General features: G+C 47.0%; 1 non-coding gene across 1 annotated transcript; it reads left to right on the top strand.

The window, feature by feature from the left end:
* The first annotated feature begins 14,545 nt into the window (after nucleotides 1-14,545).
* On the top strand, nucleotides 14,546-14,644 carry LOC150044176 (small nucleolar RNA SNORD116). Its single transcript, XR_016533328.1, has one exon. It is a non-coding gene; the product is annotated as a small nucleolar RNA SNORD116 (small nucleolar RNA).
* Nucleotides 14,645-22,883: the final 8,239 nt, after the last annotated feature.

The following is a 22,883-nucleotide window of genomic DNA, read 5'->3' as shown; positions in this document are numbered from 1 at the left end:
CTCATCAGAGTCCAATCCAAACTCAAATTCCATGGCTTCCACCATTAGATCCTCATGGAAGTTTGAATCATACCTGAACTTCTAAAGTCCACTCTCAGATTTGTGTACTTCTTTCCATTCTCAGGTTTGGGCCACCACACAGCAGCTTCTTCTGAACATGGGACAAAGAATCCATCAGTGATAGCAGCAATGGTGACGGGTGGAGATCTTAAGCCATCACTGGACGCCAGAAACATAGAAGGGTTTGTGCCATTTGTAGAAATACCCAAATAGGTTTCAAGTCCTGTGGATATCCATATATTCTGAACCTTACATGTGACGCAGGTGAACCCCCAGGTACCCTGGAGGAAGCAAGAAGATGATTCAGAATGTCTTCCCCTTGCTTTCACAGTTGGTTTAGATCAGCTCCAAACGAGTCAAATCAGAACTCCTCTTGTTGTACAGGATAAAGTAGCACCCATAGGGCTAATGGAAAATGTTCAGTCTATGTTCAAGAGAAACAGTAAGTGAAGTCTAAAAGTTAGATTCCGTTGAGGAAAATGAATCTTTGTTCTCACAGAGTATCTGGACAAATCTGTCCTGCTGAAGGAAAACCAGTCTCCAATGGAGAAAGTAGAATCTGCTTCTCCCTCAGTTCAGGAAGGAAATCCTGCTTTTAATGAGGAGGTAGATCCTTTTGAGGACACTGACCTAGAATGTCTTCCTGAAGGCAACCTAGAGGAAGATGTAGAATTAGAATTTCCTTCTTCCCTCCCTTAGGAAATCTTTCTTTTTCTTTTTGTCCTCATTGTTGTAAAATGCTTATTTACTATTCTAATTTTTAATAAAAAATCAGTGTATCAAGGACATGCATGTGAAGCAGGCTGCGGCTTGGTCCTTCTGCGTCGCCATCTCCCCCTGCCCCCCACACACCCCCAGGATAGCCATCCCTTCCCACATTTTTCTTCTTCTGTCTTGCTTTCAATTTTCAGCCATTTTCTAAAATAAAACCACCGCTGGGGTCTTTTTACCCAGTTTGGTTTCGTCAGATGCCTTGGGGTGGATACTGTCTGGGTGCTAGGTAGGAAAATTTCCTTTCCCCTAGGTTGTGTTTGATCTTTCCTTAAATAAACAAAAATCTCACCCTTTCGGGGGGAAAAAGAGTATCAAGGACTTTTCTACATGGGCTAAGTTTGAACAGTGATCCTTAGATCTTGGCCTTCTGAGTAGCTAGGATTAAAGCATGAGCATCTGGTGCTAGCAAAAACAATGTTCCAGGCCAGGATCAGGGCCTAGTGGTAGAATGCTCACCTAGGATGCATGAAGCCCTGGATTCAATTCCTTGGTATCACATACACACAAAAGGCCAAGGGGTAGAATGCTAGCCTTGAGAAAGCACAAGAACAATAGGCCCTGAGTTCAAGCCCCAGGACTGGCAAAAAAAAGGGGGGGGCAGGAGTTTGGCTAGTGGTAGAGTGCTTGCCTAGCATGCATAAAGACCCAGGTTCGATTCCTCGATACCACATACATAGAAAAAAGCCAGAAATGGTGCTGAGGCTCAAGTGGTAGAGCTCTAGCCTTGAGAAAGTCCAAGGACAGTGCTCAGGCCCTGAGCTCAAGCCCACGACTGGCAAAAAAAAAAAAAAAAAAAAAAGACACACACAATTTTCCACACATCCCCTCAAGACCTGGGCTAGGTTCTAGGTTCTCCAAATAACTTCCGCTGGGATCTACTCATCCTAGCCTACATTGGGCCTTACACCCAGATCCTACATGCAAGATCCCAAACTTCTGAACTCTCTGTATTTTCTCATCACAATGCCTTAAGTCAAAGGCAGTCTCTGTAGAACAAAGGCTCAGCACCCTGCAGTCTTTACTGAATGGAATCTGGAATATGGTTGGTAAAAAATAAAAAAAGATAAAGTCATTTTTTTTTTTGCCAGTCCTGGGCTTGAGCTCAGGGCCTGAGCACTGTCCTTGGACTTTCTCAAGGCTAGAGCTCTACCACTTGAGCCTCAGCACCACTTCTGGCTTTTATCTATGTATGTGGTACCGTGGAATCGAACCCGGGTCTTCACGCATGCTAGGCAAGCACTTTAACCACTAGGCCAAACTCCTGGCCCCAAAAAGATAAAGTCTTATAGACCTCTAGATCCCACTTTTGGATACTGTCTTCTGCTACCCCCCACACAGACCCAGCTTCTAATGGGACAGATCTTGGACCAGTCCTGAGCGGTGATGGCTTAATGAGACCAGCAGGGGACATGGCTCAGCATAAAAGTGCTGTCTAGCCTTGGGGTTGGGGGGGGGGAGCCCGCTGTGGATACCATTTGCATGGTCCAAAATCTAGACAAAATATCTTGATATTCCTAGCAAAAGGTGGAAAAGGCCTCAATAATGGAGAATGAATGTCATACACAATTTCTCAAGGCCCTGCTACAGACATGACACTGCATAGCTGCAGGTTCTGAACAGACTGGGAATAGGCTCAAACTCCAAGCTGACTCAGTCTCAGCACTGGCCAAAATTTAGAATAGGTCCAGCCTTGGAGCTGACCTGGCTTTGGGGTAGGCACAGACTTGTGACTGGTCCACACTCTGGGAAGTTGTAGACTTGGAACAGGTCTAGACTAGGAGCTGGCCCAGTTAATGAGAGAAGAGTAGGCTCTAGTTCTCCACACATTTTCTCAGCCATGTCACCCCACCCCATGCCCTGGGCTGGCCAAGACTAAACACATAGCTGAAAGGTTAGTACAGTCTCAGAGCATGTGTATGATTTGGAGAGCATAAAAGACTCGGAGAATGCTCAGAGCTGGCACTGGTGGCCTGTTCTGAGGCCTAACTCAACAAAATCAGTGCATTCAGAGCAAAAGTTACTAAGAATAGAGAAGTAGGCCCCAGTTCTCTACACAATCCCTCAGCCACCCCACACCCATGCCCTGGGCCAGACAAGACTGAAAGTGCAGCAGACTGGGAGCTGGCTCAGGAGGCCCGGCTTGGGGAGTGGCCTCACGGAAAGCCACTTCAGGGAAGAGCACAAATAGCAAACAGGGTGAGGTGGGCTGTGCTTCTCCCACACCACCCTCCCATGCCTTGGAACAGACCTGGCAGGAAGTACTGCTTAGCTCTGCTTGTCTTCAAGGGTTGCCTCAAGGTCAGGACGCCAGCCTTCTCCACCAACAAGACAAGCAACTATGTGGGGCTTGAATTCCTTCTGGTGCTTCAAACACACATGAAAGCTGGATGCTGATGCCTAAGAAGCACGGCCTGCAAGAGGAGACTGAAATGTACATGCGCAGTTTTGTAGGCCCTAACCCCAACCAAGCACCATCCAAGAGGAAGGGGACTGTACCAGGAGACTCTCACTGGTCTGGCTGGTTCCAGGCAGAACCGACCCAAATCATTCCAGCTCCTGGCCATCCCCTTAACCTCTCACCTGCCCCACTCCTCTCATACTCTATCCCCCTGTTAGCTTCCCTGCTGTACCGGTCCCGGGCTTTGAACTCTGGGCCTGGGGTGCTCTCTCCCTGAGGTTCTTTTGCTCAAGGCTGGCACTCTGCCACTTGTACCACAAGCACCACTTCGGGCGTCTTCTGTGGTTAACGGGCGATGAAAGAGTCTCGAGGACTTACCTGCCCCGGCTGGCTTCTAACGGCCATCCTCAAATCTCAGCCTCCTGAGTAGCTAGGCGCGAGCCACGGGCGCCCGGCTTCTCAAGCTTCAACCAAACACCACCGCTCCAGCCTTTTTGGGGTGCCGGCTCTGGCCGGTCTCCTCTCAGTCCGGGAGAAATTGGGGGAGGGGGGAGAGCGGTTTCCTTAACGGAGAGTCTGCTGCAGAGAACCAGCCAGGGAGACGCGGGGAGAACGGGGGCAGCCGGAAGTCTAGGCCGGAGCAGCCGGAAGTCTAGGCCGGAGCAGCCGGAAGTCTAGGCCGGAGCAGCCGGAAGTCTGCGGGCCAGGGCCGCTTCCGGTGGCATCCCGCCCTTGCGGCCTTTGCCCGGCCTTGGAGCCCTGCAGCCGGGTGAACGTGGGGCAAATCCCGTTGCCGGCTCCCGAGCCTTAGGGCCATGGAGGTCCCGAGCTGGCTGTGAGTGCCCGGTCAAATGTCCAGAACCCCACAGCCACTCCAGACCGCCTGGAGGCCCAGCTACCGGCCTGGGCAAGGGGAGCTCCCGCCATTGGCTGACCAACAAGCCTGGGCCTGCCCCACGGTGGTGGTTCCTGCTTCTCCTGGGCCCAGGGAGGTCTTGATTTAGTCACAGTGACATAGAGGGCATTTCCTTGTCTGAACCCAGGATGCCCCTCTACCCGGGGCCACACATCTCCCATTGGCAGCTGTATGGCTGTCCAGGCCCTAGGATGGAGAGGTGCCCTCTTCTGGGTCAAAAGCTCTCTTCGGAACTGGCTCTTTCTCCTTTGCGGTATCTGAGCCATCAGCATTTAGCTAAGCTTGTCAGCATGGAAGGTGCTCATTCACATGTGGAGTACAGTAAGTAGTTTGCAAGATAGCCTGTTTAAACAGATTGATTGTAAATAAGCTGTGTCCTGAGCCCATACAAGCAATACATTTTTTTGTGGTCTTACCATAAAGTCTTGCTGATCAAAGCTTTTGTGCTCCTTAGCCATTTTTACTGTCCTTGGTAAAGATGTCTATTCCAGTTAGTTAAATCTGATTATCTCTCTTCTCTCAAGTTTTTTTTTTAAACACAGGTTTTTTATAACTCACAAACCATATAGTTCACCCACACAAACAACAAATTCAGTAGTCCAGGTATATCCCATGCATTAAAAAAAAAACTATAGTAAAATACATTAAATAATATTTATATGAGTACATTTCTTTGGGGGCATGAACTCTGAATTGGCCCTAGGAGGGCAGGTTAAGCAAGAATGTCACTCACGGTAGTAGCCTCATCATTAAGAAACAGCCCAGCCCAGCTCTGTAAACATCAGAAGGCTGTCAATCATCCATCCAGGTTGACAATCATCCAAGCCAAATCTTCAGTCCAAAGAGAGCACCTTTAGTAGTGCTGTCACGAGGGTCTGGCCAGCGTTACCACCCCAAGGCTGACCACTGTACCAACCTATTTCTCAGGTGAGATACTTCCAGCTTCACAAAGATCACCACCAAAAGTCAAGCTGATCTCTCAACACCATTTGTTGAAATTTCGTCTCTTGACATAACACAGTTTTCCATCTTCACCATGTCTCAATGTTCAGTTGTGTTAATTATGTGCATCCTGGGACCACCTCTCATAGTGGCCTCCAGTATGGGCTTTGGGCCCCAGGCTATACCCTCCTGAATGGGGAATAAGTGTAGATACAGGCCAGCCTCAGAAAACTGAAATAAATCCGGGTGCCAGTGGTTCACGCCTGTAAATCTAGCTGCTCAGGAAGTGAGATCTAAAGATTTTGGTTCAAGGCCAGCTGGAGCAGGAAAGTGGATGAAACTCTTATTTCCAATTGACCACCAAAAAGTTGAAAATGGAGTTTTCACTCAAGTTGTAGAGAGCTAGCCTTGAGCAAAAAGCTTAGGGACAGCACCAACTGAGTTAGGCCAGGATTTGGGGCAGGGGTAAAAGAGAGAGAGGGAGGGAGAGAGAGAGGGAGAGGAGAAAAAGCAGAAGAGGGGGAGAGGGGGAATGAGAGAGAGAGAGAGAGAGAGAGAGAGAGAGAGAGAGAGAGAGAGAGAGAGAGAGAGTGTGTGTGTGTGTGTGTGTGTGTGAATAAATTGCCTTCCCAAAAATGCAGTGTCAGAATGGTGGAGCCCAGGATTTCAGGAAAGGAATACTCAAGAGGCTAAGATATGAAGATCATGGTTAAAAGCCAGCTCAGGTAGGAAAGTTCCTGAGATTCTTATCTCTGCTTAACCAACAGAAACTGGAAGTGGTGCTGTGGCTCAAAGTGGTAGAGCATAAGCCTTGAGCAAAAGAGTTCAGGAACGGTGCCCAGGCCTGAGTTCAAGCCCTAAGACTTGAAAAAAAAAATAATGAAAGCACAGCTGAGACTTCTTTTAGAAGTAAAACAATGGCTGGGCATGATAGTACATACCTGTAATTCTAGTACATGGGTGGCTAAGGCAGGAAGTTCAATGCCAGTAGCCTAGCTGTGGAATGTGTTCCTTCTGTCTTCATCCTCTGCACTCATGGGCCTGGTATGCTAGTGAATAGGGAGAAACCATCACAAAGTTCAAAGACAACATGAGCACAGCTTTTTTTTTTTTTTTTTGCCAGTCCTGGGCTTGAGCTCAGGGCCTGAGCACTGTCCTTGGACTTTCTCAAGGCTAGAGCTCTACCACTTGAGCCTCAGTACCATTTCCGGCTTTTTTCTATGTATGTGGTACCAAGGAATCGAACCAGGGTCTTCATGCATGCTAGGCAAGCACTTTAACCACTAGGCCAAACTCCCGGCCGAGCACAGCTTTTTTAAAGAGTATGGATACTATAACCAACAGGATCCCGTGAGAGGATTCAGATGGTGGGGGAGGTGGGCACCACAGTAAGACAGGCCATGGGCAGGTATCAGATTCAACTGTATCAGTTACTTACTTGCAATCGTGCCAGCCCACCACACAATGTCTGTTAAATAGGAGGTACCTGTGAAAGAATAAGAAGAGTGACAACAAAGTAGATTACAGGCTACGGTATGTAGCTTACATGAAAAGTTCCTGAGACATACTCAGAAACATCACATGAAGACTAATACTGAAAAGAATAATGAATGTCATTAACCTATTAGGGCTACATACCATGTATCTACCAGGGGCCATGTGATACATGTGATATTAACGGGTATGAGCATTTATGTTATTGGTTTGTTTTTTTTTTATCCTAACCCAGACATTCACACCTGTAATCCTAGCTACTCAGGAGCCTGAAATCCAGAGGATGGAAGTGAGAAGCCTACCCAGATAGAAAGGCTGTCTCCAAAATAACCAGCAAAGCTGAGCACAGGTGGCTCAGGCCTGTGAATCCTACGTACTCCGAAGCTGAAATCTGAGGATCATAGTTTGAAGCCTGCCCAGGCAGAAAAATTTATGTGACTTATCTCCAATGAGCCACCGAAGAGCCAAAGGTAAAGTTGTGGCTCAAGTGGTAGAGCGCCAGCCTTGTGAGAAAAAGCTCAGGGACAGCACCCAGGCTCTAAGTTCAAGAAAATAAAACAAAATATACTAAAATTATAAAATAAGTAACCAATAAAGAAAAAAGTCATCTTGGAGGTGTGGCTCGATTGGTACAGTGCCAAGAAAACAAGGTGAGCAAGTTTTAGTGCCTGTAATCTAACTTCAGCATCGCATACATACATACATACAAGCTCACTCCTAGGCTTAATGGTTTTGGAGTCTTCTCTGCTGCTACTTTCACGGGACAAGACCATGTGATTTTGGACCATAAATAGATAGATAGATACATCTTATATAGAAATCGTAGGCATTATATAGCTCCAGGTTTGGCTGTCCCCCCTCCTCCTCTGCTACATAATCTTCCATCCAAAACCACCACTAAGAATAACAAAAGAGGGCCAGGAGTTTGGCCTAGTGGTTAAAGTGCTTGCCTAGCATGCATGAAGACCCGGGTTCGATTCCTTGGTACCACATACATACAAAAAAGCCAGAAGTGGTACTGAGGCTCAAGTGGTAGAGCTCTAGCCTTGAGAAAGTCTAAGGACAGTGCTCAGGCCCTGAGCCAAGCCCAGGACTGGCAAAAAAAAAAAAAAAGAATAACAAAAGATGAGAAACTACTAAAAAATAACAAAGATTTTCCCCACTTTTGCATCCAACATAGACATATCAAAAGGCAAAAACTTCATAAAATGGTTTCCTTTGACTCAGGAAGTAATTGTGATAATACTATTCTTTGGAGTGGAATTTTACATTAGTCTCTCCATTTTACATCCTGCCGTGTGTGTGTGTGTGTGTGTGTGTGTGTGTGTGTGTGTGTGTGTGTGTGTGTGTTCAGGTACTGGGGCTTGAACTCAGGGTCTTCCATTCTTCTTTAGCTTTTTCCACTCAAAGGTGGTGCTCTATCACCTGAGCCATACCTCCACTTCCATTTAACTGAGTTGAATCTCTCTGATTTTCCTGCCTGAGCTGACTTAAAACCAGGATTTTGATAAATCATCAGATTTCAACTTCCAGTATAGCTAGGATGGTAGGTGTGAGCCTCAATTATATCTCTTATTATCTCTTACTATTCTCACACAATCCTTATCTCTAATCTACTTATCTTTATAATCTTATCTCTTATTATCCTCACACATCCCCAATGGGGCAGCAGAAGAACATGTGCCCCAAGATTCCCTCATCTAAAGGGTTCTCCTCCCTTAGGGGTAGACATTGTATCCAAAGTAAAACCACAGTACCTTGGCATAGGGAACATAAGAAAACAGCAGTGTGTGTGTGTGTGTGTGTGTGTGTGTGTGTGTGTGTGTGTGTGTGTATATATATATATATATATATATATATATATATATGAGCAGCGAGTACTTGAAAATGAAACAGTCAGTATGAAACTGCTACTCAAGGGGCTGAGGCAGGAGGACAGTTTTAAGTCCTGGAATTGGAGGCCTGGCCGAGTAACATAGGAATAACCATCTCAGAAAACAAGAACACAATAACTGAGTTGGGAGAGATGGCAACATTAGATTCAAGCAAGACTTATCCATCATAAAAGATGGAAGTCATCTGAGGGACAGGATTGTCACAGACTCAATGAATCACCTTCAGAAATTTCCTTTAAAATTAATCAGAAAGTTATTTTTGTTCCAGAGAAGCCTAGCAGATATCAGCTTAATTAAATAGTCAAAGTTAACATCAGCAAACCATGGGACAGATGGTATAAAATTGTCCCCAGGGGCTCATTTGGAAGGACACTACAGAACATTTTGCCATATTCTTGCCCAAGGTAGAGCTTGAAGCAAATCTTGAGGAAACATTAAATGAATCCAAACTAGCTGGAAAAGTTACAAACTAGCTGGCATGTACTTTTCACAAACACAAGGTCATACATACAAAGCAAGGCTAAAGAGTAAAAGACATAACACTACATGAGGGAACACAAGACGTTATTTTTATGCTTAGAAATCCATATTTTCAAAGATTTTTGTATGTGTTTATAACTAAACAGAAGGTCTTGGATGCTACAGGCCAATAAACTGTTCAGTGTAATTGCCAGCTTTTTTTTTTTAACCATCTTGTCTCTGATATTTGCACAAATACTTCTTTGTCTTATCATTCAGCCCTTATAAACAACAACTCCCAGTTAGCAATTCAGGTTTCTGGTGAGGGAAAAGTTTCTGGATTTGGTTTTTTTTACTTCTGGCACCTAGGAGTGGAGGGAGGAGACCTGAGTATGTACAAACAAATAAGAGTCTCCAGTGCTCTTAGTTCTGTGAATCTCTGTTCTTTCTCTGTAGACCTGAAGAATGATAGAAGTCGGGCCTCAGCTGGAAAGTAGAGGAACGTGGCTAATCTTGAACAGGCATTTCCTGAGGGTACTGAGTGATTTTTACGAAATCTCTTCAACAAAGGAAATAGTGAATCTTGAATTACACCTCCGGCATAATTATACACAAAAATTGAACATGACCTAAAGTCATGATAACTGTTACCAACAGGCCTAAAAGTAAAGCTAAAGTTATAAAATGCCAAGAAGAAAATACAAGAGACGCTGGTATAAGCTGAGAAGAGACTAAGATTCAGTAGGCAGAAATGATAACGCATATCCCATAGAAAAAAATCAGACTTCATCAAAACCAGTAATTTCTGCCTTCAAAAGGCACCATTAAAAAAACAAATACCAGGGCCAGGAGTTTGGCCTAGTGGTTAAAGTGCTTGCCTAGTCTGCACGAAGACCCGGGTTCGATTCCTTGGTACCACATATATAGAAAAAGCTGGAAGTGGTGCTGAGGCTCAAGTGGTAGAGCTCTAGCCTTGAGAAAGTCCAAGGACAGTGCTCAGACTCTGAGCTCAAGCCCAGGACTGGCAAAAAAAAAAAACAACAAATACCAGATGTAACTGTTCACACCTAAGTCCCAACATAGAAAGCAGGAAGCCAGCCTGCTAAATAGGGAGGAAAAAGAAAGAAAGAGAAAGGAGGGAGGGTAGGAGAGGGGGAGAAGAGGAGAGGGAGGAAAAGGAAAGGAAGCCAGCATGGTGAAAGTTATTGATGCAAGGAAAAACTTGGTCTTATCAGACCAAGACAGACATACAGCCAAGAAGGGAGACCTTATGCTTACTTGCACAAGATAAGCACTTTCTCAAGGTAGGGCCCGGAGTTTGGCCTGGTGGTAGAGTGCTTGCCTAAGTACTTTCTCAAGGCCTTTCTAAAAGTCCCACTAGAGATTCCTTTTTGTCCTACGTGCGTCACACACACCCCAGACACTCCCTGATGAGTCAAATAATAACATTTTATTATTTAAAAATATTCTATAACATAGTGAAGGGAAGATGTTCTTGACAGAACACTTGTTGGCAAGGGCATCTCCACCAACGGAGAAAGAAAGGCTGGGCCAAAACAGTTACAGTAGTCAATGTGCCAGCCAATCGTGTCTGTCATCCCAGCTACTCAGGTGGCTGAGATTTGAGGATTTCGGTTTGACACCAGTTGGGGCAGGAAACTCTTCCCTCCAACTAACCATAGAAAACTGGAAGTGGAGCCTAATACACAAAAGCTCAGGAACAGCACCCAGCCCAAGGACTGACAAAAAATAATAATCATTCAATGCACATATGTGAAAATGGAACTAGATAACTTGTGAGAATGAGAAGAACTATTGAAGGGATGATACAGATCGAGATGAATTGTGCCAATAAACCGATTATGTTGAATTGAAACCTCTTGCACAACGAACTTAAAGCTAATAAAATAATAATTGGTTTATTTATGTTTACTACCAAAAGCTTACATTTAGATTTCCTTCCTTTTCTCCTAATGTCTTTCCTTTAGTGATATGTATCTTTCTCAGATATCATGACCCATTAGAGAACTAGTAGGAAATTAAGTTAAGCTGTTCTTTAGTTCAGATTTGTGGGGCCTGTTATGTTTTGCTCAGGATTACACTGGGTAGATGGGATTTGAGAAAGTACCACAGAGGTAGAACACATCACTCTATCAAGGGCACATATATTGGTTTTTTTTTCTGTTATATTTATTTACTTATTTATTTCCAGAACCGGGGAATCAATTGCAAGGCTTTGTACTTGCTAGCCAAGTGCGTGACCACCACTTTATCTTACTCTGTCATTGAGATAAAACCCTTAATAAGTTTTCCCCAGCTGGCTCTAAATTCTTGATCTGACTTTGCCTTCCAACTAGTTAGGATTACAGTCATAAAGACAAAGCCGTGTGTGTGCGTATGTGTGTGTGTGTGTGATTTGTGGGGTTTGAACTTGGGTCTGGGTGCTATCCCTTCATGTTTTTGCTCAAAGCTGGTGCTCTATTACTTGAGCCACAGACAGCTCTACTTTCAGCTTTTCGGTGGTTAGAATCTCATGGACTTTCCTGTCCTGGCTGGCTTAGAACCTTGATCAGATTTGACATCAGCTTCCTGAGTAGCTAGGATTATGAGTACCTAGCCCTACCTTATTTATGCATCACAGGAAACACCTTACCCAGTCCTAAGGTCCATCAAATTGACAGACTGAAGAACATGGCACACACTTAGCTATGCACCAGATGTGTTTGTACCTGTAGACAGAAATGGCCACATCCTTGGAAAGTCCTACATAATATTATTTAGGCTTCATATGAAGCCGGAAATGTCAAGTTAAGTTCTTTAAAAATATGCTCACGGCTTTATATTCTCACTCAATAGTCGTGCCCTTTTATCTCAAAAAGCATTCTTGACTCACTATCCAGAACACTCAAAATATTTCACCTGCACACTAGAATCGGAATTATCAAGTGTGTTTGCTTCTCAAAACCCATGATAGGGCAGCCAGGTCCCTCCCCACAGAGCTTTTAATATCGGTCTTGTGAGATTATGACTAACAATTAGTCCCTCTGGAAGCAATGCTCATTTTCCTTTTCAAAGCATGCTATTTAACAGGGCACTAGTGGCTCAGGCCTGTAATCCTAGAGACTCAGGAGGCTGAGATCTGAGGACTCAAAACCAGCCTGAGAAAGAAAAAAACCCAGGAGACTTCTATCTCAAATGAACCACCAAAAGAGCCAGCAGTGGAGCTGTGGCTCAAGGGGTTGAGTGCGAGCCTTAAACAAAAAAGCTCAAGGACACCGACTTCAAGCCCTGGACAGCTATCAAAAAAAAATACAAATAAATAAGAATAGCACGACATCTGCTGCTTTCAGTAAAATCCTCAGACCTTTCTCCTCTTCCTCCTCCTCCTCCTTTTGTGCCAGTCCTGGGGCTGAGCTCTGTCCCTGAGTTTTTCTGGCTCAGGGCTAGCGCTGAGCTCCACGTCTAGCTTTTTGATGGTTAGTTGGAGACAAGAGTCCCGCAGGGCCAGTGGTTTGCTCTGGTGGTAGAATGCTTGCTTCGCACACACAAAGACCCAGGTTCAATTCCTCCCAATCACATACATGGAGAAGCCGGTGCTGTGGCTCAAGTGGCAGGGCGCTTGCCAGACTTTCTTCTCCAGCCTGGCTCCAAACCCTGATTGTCAGATCTCAGCCTTCCCAGTGGCTAAGATTGACAGGCGTGCCTCGCCAGCATCCAGGGCTTTTTTTTTTGGGGGGGGGGGGTCAGTCCTGGGGCTTGAACTCCGGGCCTGGGCGCTGTCCCTGCGCTCCTCAGCCCAAGGCTACCGCCCTACCCTGCAGCCAAGCGCCGATTCCCTTTTCTAGAGGTTAACTGGAGATCAGAGCCTGGGGTCCTTCTGTGTCCAGGCTGGCTTTGAACCTCCATCCTCGGATCTCAGCCCCCGCCCCGAGCTGCTGGGATGACAGGCGTGAGCCACCTCACCAAGGAGGAGCCCCCACCTCCCTGATCCAGGGGCTGAGCCCCTCGGTGGGTCCGTCTGGGGTGGGGTGGGGTCCTTTTTTTTTTTCTTTTAGTCTATCTTAAGTTTCTACCTTGCTTTAGAAAAACAAATGCTGAAGATCTCACACACGCAGGAGGAGCCCAGCTCCCAAGGCCCGGGAAGGCGCCTCCCTTGGCTCGGCCTCCTCCTTGCGCACCGCCACCACGGCGGCCAGGAGCTGCAGCTCCGCAGGTGCCCGGCTCCGCCGCCTGGGCATCCTGGGGGCGGGGGGCGGGGGGAGCCCAGGCCCGGGCCTGCCGAGCCGGCCGCGGGCCTCGCGATGAGCCGGCGCCCTGCGGGGGCCCCGGCCCGCGGTTCTCCCCATTCTGCATTGTACAAACATATCTGACAGTTCAAAACAAGATGGTTGAATGTTTAGTAGGATTTTGTATTCATAGCCAAGGAGATCTTCATGAGTTTTTGGTGTGTGTGCTAGTTCTGGGCATTGAACTCAGACTCTAGGCACCATTCCTGAGTTTTTTTGCTTGTTTGTTTGTTTTCTCACAGGCTAGCAACCCTAGCCCTCTAGTTCCATTTCTCTGTGTGTGTGTGTGGTTTATTGGATAGAAGAGTCTCACAGACTTTCCTGCCTGGCCTGGCTTTCAGCTGTGATCCTCAGTTCTCAGCCTTCTGAATAGTTAGTATTACAAGCATATCAGGCCGGCAAACACAAAACAAAAACGTACAATACGTCAGTGGGCCGCCATCCTTGTAAACCCAAGCAAAAAGAGAGCAAACTCTAGGCTAGTTCTGGCCATTGGCGCGGTTTAGGCCCCTGCAGCAGTTTAGGCCCCTGCAGGCCGCCGTACACAGGGAGACGTCTAACTTCCGGGGACTCGCGACGGAGGCGGGGCGGCGCGCGGCGTGATGACGCAGTTCCGGAGCGCGGCGCAGAACCGCGCAACGGCGGCTGAGCTTGGGGAAGACTGCACGGCAACGCGGTGAAGGAGTTCTCGTGTGGTAATAAATGATTTCCTGAGGCGGATGTGCAGGTGTGTGAGCACACGCGGGGTGAAGCCAGGTCCGTGGCTGAGATGGGGAGACGCTGGCTCCTGCCCGGCCGTCTGCTGCCGACCACCTCGCGCTCACGCACGTGTGCCTGGGATTCAGGCCAGTGCCGGCGCGCCCGACCCCGCAGTCACAGAAGCTCCGAGGATGCGGGGAGTGACAGGGAATACGTTGGGGAGTCCCAGGATGCCCGTGCAGGGGACGGGCGCGGGGAAGACCCTGTTCTCCTCTGTCTCCACTTGTCAGCGCGGGGCGCCGTGGAAGCCTCGCAGGGAGCGGGGCAGGAGGTGGTGCGCCCTATGCGGAGGAGCAGAGCGGGAAGCCTGCAGACCTGCAGCTGCAGCCCTGTGCCAGGTAAGGGTGATGATCCCCCCAAGGCAGGGGCTGATCTTGTTTTTGGTTACTGGTAGCGCCGCTCGCTGGCCAGTGGGTGATGTCTGAATGCATCCCGCCCGGTGAGAAGGAGTTGCGAGGCCCCAGCGGATGCCTAGGCGTTATCTGCTGCCAGGCAGGTCCCCTACGTCCTGGGCTCTCCACTTCCCTGTGGCCTTACTGGCTGTGCTTGGGTCGATGATTCCCTCCCGCTCCAAACAACAATCATAACATTCTTTGGAAAAGCTGAACAAAATGAGTGAGAACTCACTACCGTCTGTCTCTCTCATCAGTGACTGAGGTTGAGCACCTGGCTTGACCTTAGGTGAGTGAGAGTGAGGCCCAACTCACTTGCGCCCACTCAGTCAGCTACTTGCTCATGGCTGAGGCAGCAGCCTTGGAAGGTTGCTCATCGAAAGTATCCCAAGGAGTAACGTTGGCTTTGCTTGGGTAGCTATGGGGAGAAGAGAGGGGGTAGAAAGGAGGTACCAGAGATGTACAGGAGAAATAAATGTGGCATGCAGGGTGTGGCTTGTTGTCCTCAAGTTGCCATTTGCTTTGTCTTCTCTCCTAGGCTTTGAGGCCCTGGATCGCCAGCTGACAATGGGTCAGGAAGTGGTCCACCTTTTTCTGTTCCACTTGGAGAGGTGTCCAGTGCCCAGGCCACATGAATGAACTGGCTGGTGGCATTCTCACTTCCTGGTCGCTGAGGAAATTAAGTAAGTATGCCCATCCCCAGTGGGTGCCCATCCATCCTAAACATCCTCCCAATCATTGCTGTTCCATCCGGTCGTGGGGGCCGTGGGCCAGGGAGCCGGGTCCCTCCATTGTCCTGTACATGGCTTCCCTAGAGGGTGCCAGACCCACCTGCTAACTGGCATATCTCATGAAGAGGCACAAAGTGTATTTGCATCTATGATGCCTCCAAAGTCATGTCCCAAAAAAAGCTAAACAAAATGGGTGAAAACGTAATTCTTATTCTTATCAGTGAGTGAGGTTTACCAACCTTGCCTGACAAGTGCACGAATGAGGCAGGCCTTCCTTTTCCCACTCATCCTTGCACCCGCCTCCACAACCAGCAGGGTAGCAGCTGTGAGGAGATGCCCTGCTGGTGAGGGATGATGATGTGTCCTTCTGTTTCGCCATGTGTGCACACCCCTTGGAGAACTTGATGGGTTGGCCTTAATGATAGGGGCCTTTGAACTGGTGCCAGATGCAGAAATACTTGGTGTCAGAATGGGCAGGTGGGCAGGCAGGACACTGACTTGCTGTTGCAGGATAAGGTCTACAAGCAAGGCTCAGGGAAGAGCCATTCTTAGAACAGGAATCATTTGGTTCTGGGACTGGGCTAACAGAATATGGGATCCTTTTGTACCTGGAAAAGGCATGGTGGAAACTTTGTGGGAGATGTGTGCTTTGCGATGGTGTTTGATTAGGATAAGACAGGGCCAAGAGGGTCAGGCTGGAAAGCACAGGGGTGTGTGATCAGATTAGGGCCATGACACTGACTCCTGAGATAGCCAGTACAATCTGATGACACTTTTGTCATTCCCATTGGCATTTTGGTGGTCCCTGGTGTGATTGATGCATTTCTGGTTGCCATCAGACCCACGAGGAAACACTGAGTGGTTGAGTTCAGCTCCCCTCTCGTGGGCACCCCATCTGTCATCTCGGTTGCGTTTGCAAAGGGGGCAGGCAGGGACTGCCCTCTAGGATGGTTTGCCTTGTCAAGCTCTGGGTTTGATTTGGATGACCAGAGGCTCAGGCCAGGGAGACAGTACCCACGTTCTAGTGCCAGACGTGTATCTGTCAAGCCTTTCTCCCTCAGAGGAATCCTTGCTGGGTGGCACTTCTCTGTGTGTTTTGTGGGGGAAATCCACACATAGGAGTTTAATGTTGTGGTCTCTGAGCCAGATACCTTGCTTCCAGTTCTCTAGGATTCACCCCATCCAACTCCTGAGCCTGAGAGCCAGTCAGTTGCAGAGCCCAGTGTTAGTATGGCCACATGAGTGGGTGTGTATCTGACATTGTGGGTGTGGGATGGCCCTTGAACTGCAGGTTGTGTTTGCAGCTTGCCCTCTTTCCAACCCCATGAAGAAGTATGCTCCTACAGAAAAAGGGTGCAGTGAAACTGCAGGCAGGTCAGAGGCATCCAAGCCTTGGTAAAGATCCAGTGATACAGAGAAGAAGCACTGGTGTGCAGAGGATTGGGCTGGTGTGGTGTGGGTTTCACCCTCCTTCTCAAGCAGACATCTGCTTTGTCTCCTCTTCCCTGGAAAACTTACTGAGGGGTCAGGGAGTAGTCCGTCTTTGTCCTGTGTTGGGGGCCAAGTAACGCCATGTCTAATAACTTTCTGCTGAGACCTGTACTAGGGGTAAACAAGTGAACCTCTTTATCCTGCCTACCTGTTGTGCTGATAGGCTCCCGTACCCAATATAAGGAGGAGAGGGATTTTTGGAGAGAGATTTTCCTGCCTTGATGAAGCTGCGTGGCGTCTCTTCGTGCTCTGGGAAAGGAAGGCTGAGTGCAGGAGGACAGTGGGCCCTCTCCTCTCACAGCTCGTCCTGGTCGGGGCGTGTTTTTCCCCATCCTTCCTACTAGTCGAGAGGGACTGGGGACGAAGGACCCCGACATACTGGCGCCCAACATGGGGCACAAAAGGGGCACAACGGAGAGTTGAGCCAAGGGAGAGATATATGGAGAAGGGACTGAAGGGCCAGAGAAACCTGAAGGAAAAATGCAGGCTGAAGTTGCTCACAGGAAAAAAGAAAAAGACAGGAAGACAAGAAAGAGAGGGACAAAGAGAAAGAGAAAAAGAAAAAAGGTGATAAACAAGAGAAAGGGAAGCAACTACCTGCAAAAGACAAAGAAGAAAAACTCAAAGACTGAAAAACCAGAGAAACCTGAAAAGAAAATAATGCAAAGAAAAAGAAAAAGGAGGGACTGAAAGGCCAGGGAAACCTGAAGGGAAAATGCAGGCTGAAATTGCTTGGGGGGGGGGGGGGACAGGGAGAAAGAAAAAGAAAAAAGGTGGTAAACAAAGCAACTATCTACAAAAGTCAAAGAACCTGAAAGGAAAATACAAAGAAAAACCCATAAAAAAAGGCAGTAAAAAAGAAAAATCCATAAAAAAAGGCAAAAGACATAAAATTGAGGAAAAGAAAGAAAAACTCCTCCCAAAGCTAAGGAAAAAAAGGCAAAGAAGCTGCATTTGTGTCAGGCAAACACAGCAGAAGCAGCTAGGTGTTTTAACAGTAAAAGATTTCAATGATTGTTTGCCGGGGCCAACCGGCAGCAAACCAGGGTTCGCAGATTGGGGTTCCTGAAATAGGTGAAGAAAAAGAAGAGAGACAGACACACCGGGTCCGGGATGTCCGCAGTCCAGGCAAAGACTGCCGAGACTGCCGCGTTTATTTTCCACTCCCCTTTCTTCCCTCCTCCTGACCCAGGGAACCTCCAGGTGTTACATTCATATGGTAATTCTCAGGTCATTTACATAGAATAGGGCCAGAAAGCAATAAGACAATAAAGCCATCGTCTGATGCAAGTCTAGGTACAGTTTGATTCCACTCTGGCTCCCAACAATTGTTCCCAGATCACCTCCGAAGCGCACATCACTTCGGGCATGGTAGGGAGGAACCTCATGGGAGTCTCTGGCCAGAGCAGTGTAAGGGCGAGGAATTTTAGAATAGAACCAAGTGGGTTCAGACCGGAACGACCGCGAATGTGTGTGCGAACGGGATATTTTGTGCGAGTATGAATGTGTCTAAACTATGTGGCAACTTATACGAGAGTAAACAGTTTAAGAACAGGTGAAAAGAAGTGCAGAGACTCTTGGAAAAATACTTGAATTAAGTGGTAGTGATTTAGAAAGCCTGTGCTCCGGTGCAAACTAGTTGAAAACAGGCTAAAGCCTTTTAGGGTCCCTGAGTCAGCTTGAAGAAGTTACAGAAAATGGATCTTCGCCCATAACCCCCTTAAAATGAAGGGACCAGAGTCATTTTTGGAAGGTGAGATAGGACAGTAGTTTAAAACAAAAGTGGGGGATTGGAAGACTCTTCTAATTCTTCCATTGCCCTGCTATTCCCTATGGCTTGTGTGATAGTGTTTGTTTTTTCTATTGGTTTCAATAATGTTGTTCTCTTAGTTGATGTTGGAATGCTTGCTTCCCTGTTTTCTCTGGCTGTTGTAGTAAGAGCCCCTCAGTATATACCAGTGCCTGTACAGGCGGAAGAGAATGCTTTCCCGCTCATCAGTAAAAAGACTTCGGTATTTTCCTGGCTGTGGTAGTGGCTATTGCCACCTCCGTAGCTGCCATTACTGCCCTGATTATTGCCCTTTCCACTGCGGTTCCTACAGAGAATGCTTTGAATACTGCGTTGCAGACCCCAGAAGCCACCTCTGTATGGCAAAAATAATTATTGTTAGACAAATGTTAATATTCTAACTTTGGGTGATCTTTGCTTAAGACTATTTTGGGACTTGATCAAAGATGGGCAGGATTGATCAGTTTGGATTTATTTTTATGAGCTATAATTGTAATATTGCTTGCCTACAAAGTCAACACAGAAAGTGAATGCTGTCGGGGTTTTTAGCACTCTTTGCCTCCTGACCAGCAGGAAGGGCAAAGAGAACACTCCCCGACTAAGACGAGACCAGAAAGGATAGGGCCGGCTGGCCACCTTCACCCAGCCCTCCCTTCTCCAGAGGGAAGACACAGACATGCCAGGGAGAATGTCACAGCAGACTCTTTTAATGAGAAGATACCAGGGGCTAAAGTAAGAAGCAGGAATCTATTAACATAAAAGTAGGCAGGACAGGGGGAGGTAGGTGCGGTCAGAGAGGGCAGCGAGGCCAATCCATGGGTTCGAGGTAGCCTTATTTTACATCACAAACCACAGCCAAACCTCCCAACCAGGAGACAGGCAGGTTGGATCTCCAAAACCAGGAAGTGAGCACTGGGCCATGAGGTAGGCCTTTTACCTTTGATGTGACGTGCCCCACATCTCCTCCCTTTTGTTTTATTAAGCAGGTATTTGCCTTACTTGAGAAGTGTGCCTGTCTTAGGTTGTCCCCCTCTGGAGATCTTACCTGTCATTGACTACCACTCTAGCACTTCAGGCAATTTACCTGTAGGGTTGGCAGACCCAAACAGAGATTTGAAATAAGGGGGATGGCCAACGTCAGCAAAGGAAACCCTTATGTACACCTGCACATCCTGGTAAGGGCCGGGGTCAACCTCACAGAGTTCCCAGCCTGCCATCTCATAGCACAGCATATTGTTGCCAGACCACCATTAGCTGAACAGCTTTCCCTGATCCTGCTTTCTAAGACACTGAAGGAGCTTATTGATTACACAAGATCTGAATGTGAATACAAAACCCACTGTAACCAAGGGACCCGCCCACAAAGGGGAGAAGGTAAGGGAGCCAACCATAGTCCAGTCCATAGTTTGTATCGAGTTCATTTTGGAGGCATTTGGGAACCTCCTGTAGCCTTTTTATTGTAGGTAGCATCTTTGTGGGCGGCGTGGATAATGATGCTCAGGATGAGAAGGAAGAGAAATGAAGGGCCTCAGGTCAGAACCATAGTGCTGCCATCTTAAAGTTTAACTCATGCTTTTGCTAACTAAGGAACTGTGGCCAGCTGGCCATAGATTAAGGGAGCCAGCAAGGAACTTGTCCACTCACACCTCAAAGCAGTGATGCTGTGAGGTGCGGGGGCGGGGGGGAGGGGGGAGAAGCTGACAGTCAGGGTTTACACAGTCTTTTTAAAGGCATATATCACAGGTTTACACCCATCAGGTGGTCGGATGAGATAAGATGGGGATTAGGGAGCTTCCCAGGCTGGTGGAAACCAACGGGAAGTTCTCACGACGGCGGGTCCCATTCAACTGTCAGAGAGTAGTTTTATGGTTTGGGAAACAAATGCTATACAATGCTATACGTGCAGTCTAATTTTGACACAAAGTAGGGTAGTTCCTGGAGCTTATGGACACCTGTGCGAACAATGGCTGACTAGGGTTCAGAAGTTCCTGTTTGTGCAGCCGCTGGGTCGTTGGTGATTTGCCGCGATCCCCTCGGCCGGCAAGGAAAATCACAACAATTAGGACTTGTTCTCAAGCCACGTTTTATTCAGCGAGCTCGCAGTTTCTCTCTCCTCCTGTCTCTCTCTCCTTTCTCCTTTCGTTTTTCTTTTCACTTCTCTTCCCACTTCCTCTTAACCTCGCCTTCTAAGGCTCTCTTAACCAATCAGTTTTGCTTCCTCTTGTAAACAAGCCAATCATATAGCACACTTTGGGCAGACCCTACTATGGCAGCAGGCAGACTTCCGATCACGCAGGAGGAGCGTGACTAGGCATTCCACTTCCTTAACTTCACGGATCAACAGATACAGAAGAACAAGGCAAACAGCGGAAATCGGCACCATCTTGTAATGGCGATTTTCTGGCTACCTACATCTCCCCCTTTTTTGTTTATTTGTAGTAGGAAGGGCACGAGGCCTGCAAAACCCCCTGTCATTCCCACCACAGTAGCAAGGGACCATGCCTGTCTTAGGTTGGGGAGATGCCTCTTGATCCTTACCCGTCATGGACACAAGATACTCGAGCATCGTGGTCTGTCTTAGGTTGGTATCAAGACCAATCTCCTCACTTACCCATCTTTGACTACTGGTCCAGCATGCTTAACCATACCTGGGGGGGTTGTTCCATAGTGATAGCCATTAATGCCTGTTTTATTATCAGTTGATTGCACTTCCTCTGCCTCAGTGTTTGTCTGCGTAATGCAAACACAATCCAACACAAAACTTCTAGGCCCATACTCAACAATACAATTAAAGATACACATCCTGCCCATTCCTTAATCCAATTAAAAGAGCTGGAAACCCAATTGACAAAATCTTCCACAGTGGCAATATTCACCCGCGTGGTATTATCAATCATAATTTCGTAGCGCAACTGATTGGTAAGATTTTCAAATTCTAAAGACCAGGATTCCGTCAACATTTTCCCTAACCTTCTAGACAAATTGGCAGCATGAGAAAAATTATCATAAGTCAAAGAAGTAATACATAATCCACTACCCGTACCCACACAAGCAAGTTGAACATAACTATATACAAGATCCAACTGTTCCTGCAGTAAGTCCACTCTCTGATTTAACACCATAAATCCGCGATAAAGGTGATGATTAACTTGTATCTGTGTGTCCATCGCTTGAGAAACAGCCTTGGATAGTCTGTTTGCGGTCGCAGCAGTCTGAACCGATGTCACCAGGGCAGCAGCACTAGCAGCAGCTGTTGCGATCAAAGACGAGATCAAGACAACCAAAGCAGTGACCCCAAGGTCACGCCTCGGTCGCTTTAACTTTACAATCAAGTCCTTCTCTTGCACTTGGACCGGAACAGGAACAAATGTTGGCAATCTCATAACCACAGCAGCACTAAACAGACTAGCATTCCAACATTGGCTCAAATAACATCGATTTTGTGAACAGTTTTAAAAAGAACCATTAACAGTATTATAATCAAAAACAAGAAACATAAAAGGAGGCCAAACACAAACAGGGCTAGCATCAAAATTGGCCTGATATTTACAGGAAGAATTATATCTAACATGATCATTATAAATTGAACCATCTGACATCATACAATTAGAATTTGTACAAGTATAATTACAATAACGAATCATCCCAAAAAGGCCAAGGCATTAGCACTACTACAAGCATATAAGGGCTTCAATTCACTATTACTCATAGGCAAGGAGGCTCGAATCCAATTAATATCCCCTAAAAGTTTCTGAAAATCATTTAAGGTCTTAAGATGGTCTTTTCGCAGTTGCCAATTCAAAGGCCTTATTTTTTGGGATGTTATTTTACTTCCTAAGTACTGCACTATCGTATCCTTCTGTACCTTTTCTGGGGCTATAAATAATCCTCTATTTTCCAGGCAATTAATTAATGTGGCAAAGGCCTTATCCAATATGTTCTGATCTTTGGAAGCCAACAAGATATCATCCATATAGTGCAAGCACCGCACCGAAGGAAACTTCTCCCAAACAGGAAGCTCATCTGGGCTCTCTTGGTTTATAGAGGGTAGGGTAAAAGCAAACCTACAAGTATCCATACTGTTCAGCGGAATGGAAAAGAAGCAATCTTTTATATCAATAACAATTATGGGCCATTCTCGAGGCAAAGTAGAAAGTAAAGGCAGTCCTCGTTGAACAGGCCCCATGATCTGCATTTGGTTATTGATTGCTCGCAGGTCATGTAATAGTCGCCATTTTCCAGATTTTTTCTTGATAACAAATATGGGAGTATTCCAGGGAGATACTGAGGGGCGGACATGTCCTAAATCCAATTGTTCACGTACCAGGGCTTGGGCTGCAAGTAATTTTCAGAGGGAAGTGGCCACTGAGGAACCCACACAGGGTCCCCTGTCTTCCACTGGATGGGCATGGTCTCCTCAGTGGCCCCTAAGAAAAACCCAGACATAGGTGTTTAGAAAGCTGTTTTACTGGGATAGGGGAAGTACGTCCCTGTAAT

This window comes from Megascapheus bottae, chromosome 30 (genome assembly GCF_031878675.1).
Source record: "Megascapheus bottae isolate mThoBot1 chromosome 30, mThoBot2.hap1, whole genome shotgun sequence".
NCBI lineage: Eukaryota > Metazoa > Chordata > Mammalia > Rodentia > Geomyidae > Megascapheus > Megascapheus bottae.
The sequence above is the reverse complement of the archived record's forward strand: the minus strand, read 5'-3'. Positions and strand labels throughout refer to the sequence as shown.